Genomic DNA, 3,714 nt, shown 5'->3' on the forward strand with positions numbered 1-3,714 from the left:
CAGGATTCCTATGGCTATTAAGTTTTTTGTGTTGGCTTGGCTGCATATTGTTAGTGCTTCATATCGCCAGCACTTATTTGCAACTAGCAATAAAGCAAAGTTCGGCTCGTGACAGCACAAAAGGTGCAAATCTGGCGGCACTTCATTTCATAAGTGCTGTAATTATGGCACATTCAGAAGCACATAGAGTGCTTTCACATGATAAAAGCCCCGTTCTCCAGGAAACTTGGCATTGCTGTTGTAAGCAAAACATCATGGCATTGCCAGGCAGTGATTGGTCTGTGGTTTGTGTGTAGTCACAGGACCGCATGACATCCAGTTATCGAGAACTGCCAACAAGAAAGTGGTGCTTTATATTGCCACGACCAAAGGAGTTGGAAGTGTACAATTAAACGTAAAGTCGTGTAGATGTACTAGGACAAGCAGACCCAAAAAAGGAGCCTTTCTAATCTTCGATCACGGTCTAGCCCAAGGCAGAGGTGGAAGTGCTGCTCCATTGGCAGATCGTGAGTTGCATGTACAAGACATGGGGGGTGTAGATGTACTAGGACATGCAGGCGGACCCAAAAAGGAGCCTTTGTAATTTTCGATCCCGGTCTAGCCCAAGGCAGGGGTGGAAGTGCTACTTCATAAGCAGATTTAGAGTTGCATGTACAAGATATGGGGGCTGCCATAGTCAAAACGATGGCAGAGGTATATAATGTTAGCAGCTCGTGCTGAGCGTAGCGTAATACATATAAAATTTTCATAAAGCAAAGCATGGAGCATAATAAACATTTGTTAACAAGTAAATTTAAAACGAGCCACGAGTGATTGAGCGAATTGCAAAGAAATACTCTCTGTATGTGATATAGTGCTTTCTTACAGCCTTTTCAGTCATCAGTAGTGAGAGAGCAGACACCAGCGAGCAAAGTAGATGCTGAAAACGACCACGAGCCGTTAAAAAACTTGTCCAGTTACAAAGAACTGCGTCGGTTGTTCTAATGGTTGTACTGTGAAACCAAGTAGGTACACCACCAAGGCTGTCATGCCTACGCCAGACAAAAGCATACTTACTGTTATGGGGGTGATGCCACTTAAGTGCCAATCGCTAAAAGTGTTCTCAAAAGTATTAGAAAGCCGTACAGGGCCTATTGCCAGTGTGTTGAATTTAAGGAAGTTCCATTCTGGCTCAAGTGATGTGAGCAGCCACTGGCAGGCCATGAAGTGAATCTGAAGGACGAAGAGGCCACCCTTCAGTGCCGTCTATCCTCCCTGAATGCACTATACTGACCAGTGCCCAGAAATTCATCTACACGGGCATAGGATCAAAAATAATATCCACAAGGTAGAGAGCAAAATGTGCTGCTCATCGATGTTTTTAGTGGCGGTGCTTGAGCAAATCGAAGTTAAACTCCATTTTTGAATCTGTCAAGTTGAAATAGTGAAAAGCTTTTGTTCACTTATAAGTATAGAAGCGAACATTCATTTGCTGCTAGTCTGTTCCAAATTGTTGCTCAGGTCAGTTGTGTTACTTCAAAGATCCGTACATGTTTTACCTGTTTGTCATGTTTAGTATTCAACAAAACATGGAATGAAAAGCAATTCAATTGGGTTTTTATGTATCAGGAAGCAAAAATTGCCATTAAAAAAACTGGGTCTAGAAACATGCTCCAAAACAATTCGAGTGCTGCTAGTCTAGTTTTACCGCTCCAAACCTGCTCCAAAATGGCGTTATTACTGCTCTCTGAGCTACTCCAAAATGCTCAAGCCTGCTTCCACCCCTGCGAGTGCTCCTCACTCGCCAACAGCTGCTTCGTCATCGTTGCGGCCCAGCCTTGGGTTCGTGCGGGGCTGTCACATGGCGTTAGATATTCCGGGTGCTCAATTAAGCTGGCAGCTTTTTTTTTTCTTCAAAACTAAGATGTTTCCAGACGCTAAAAGACAGGTGCTTGGTAAACAAACCATGCGGAACGTGTGCTGAAGTTTAGCAGAGAGACCTAAGGATATACAGCTAAACGGCTAAACCTTGTTACAACAAAATTGTAAAATGTCCAGTTTTTCGTTACATCGAAGTTTTTGTTATATGCAGTCTTCGCATGGACTCAAAAGGACAATGCAGAATGATTGTAAGAGAAACTACCTTTAAAATGTTTGTAGTAAACCAAATTATTCGAGGTTATAGTAGCAGTGAAGCGTTTCGTGATTGCGCTGAAGGCGCGGTGCAACTGCGGCAGCAGTAAAACCCTTCTATTTTGATCGAGGGGCTTTAGGCAGCAGTCTCCACCCCTGCCGTGGCTTGCGCGACGGGTCGCAGGGAAAAGGGGTGGAGGAATAAGTGGGGGAGAGCGCGCAGGCTCGCTCCGCCGGCGAGCGAAGAGGTGCCTGCGTCTTCCAAAGCATGGTGGTGGACCCGCTCGCCCGCCACCGTTGTGGCAGATGCTTTGTCCCAGGTATAGTGTACTATTCTATTTCTAGTACACTATAGTCCCAGGAAACCGGCTCAGCCTGGCGTCGCCGGCGCGTTCCGCTGCTCCCGCTTCCAACGTGCGCGAGGCCGCAAGCAACGTGCATGGCAGCGATGGACGCACGCAGCTGGCCCCGTGCCTTTACCCTTTATTTTTCGCTGCTTTTAAGCATGAACCATTGTACGGCACGTGTATCAACTGCGGTCGCTCGTTGTTATCGTAGACATTCTTCTCACGTTAATCTGTGTTTTATATCATCTTAAAACTTGCGGGGTTCTGCCAAATTTCCTGTAATTCAGCACTAGCTAAGAGATAGTCGGCGCTGCGAGTTCGTTACATTAAGGTCAACAGCCACGACATGTTCGTTACATGGAATTTTCAAATACACGCACTTCTACGGGGCGGCATTGGGGAATTGAAAAACTTCGTAATATCGAAGAATTCGCTACATAGAGGTTCAACTGTACACACTATCTGAAGAAAAACAGTTACGGCGCAGCGAATAGAGAATGCTCGGAATAGTAACAATGGCAGCGATAGATAAACCTGCTATATATTCAGGGGCGGAAGTGCTGCTCTATTTGCTCCGTTCTGCTCCGAAACGCAATATTGCTCCGAACTGGCAGCCTCAATGTTCTGCCGTCAAATTTAACAGAACACGGATTTTTGCTGCACAGGGGGCTACTAACGATATTTCCTCTGAAAATGTGGTACAATGCAATTTTATTAAGTGACAATGAGAAGCACATGGGGCAGTGGCGTGTTGCAAGCTGCTTGTACACGCTCTAGCTGCCCACTTTATTCGAAACAAAGGCAGCGCAATGGTGGCAGTTATAATGCACCTCGCGCTAAGCTTAGTGCATACAAAAGTTTCATAAACTAGAAAGGCATAGAGCATAACAAATTTGCAAAAAATTTTAAGTCAACAAGCGATTGGAGGGAAATAATTAACAAAAAAAATAAATTCTTGTGCACTTGACACACCACCTTCTCTAAGCATTTTGAATTGCAGATGGTGAGAGAAGTAGTTACGAAAGTTGTCCGACAGCACAGAACGATTCGAGATGTTCTAAAGGTTCAGCTGTGAAAACAAGTAGGTACTTCACCATCGTGCCTCTTTACGTGTCGAGCCTACATCAGACAAAAGCATACTTGAAGCATAAGGGGGTGACACCATACAGGTGCCGTTCACTAGTCATTCTCGAGAGTGTTGGAAAGCCATACAGGGTCTGTTGCCAGCATGCTTAAATTAAGGAAGTGTCAGTGT

Source organism: Amblyomma maculatum, chromosome 1 (genome assembly GCF_055883805.1).
Source record: "Amblyomma maculatum isolate TAMU_Amacu chromosome 1, ASM5588380v1, whole genome shotgun sequence".
Classification (NCBI taxonomy): domain Eukaryota; kingdom Metazoa; phylum Arthropoda; class Arachnida; order Ixodida; family Ixodidae; genus Amblyomma; species Amblyomma maculatum.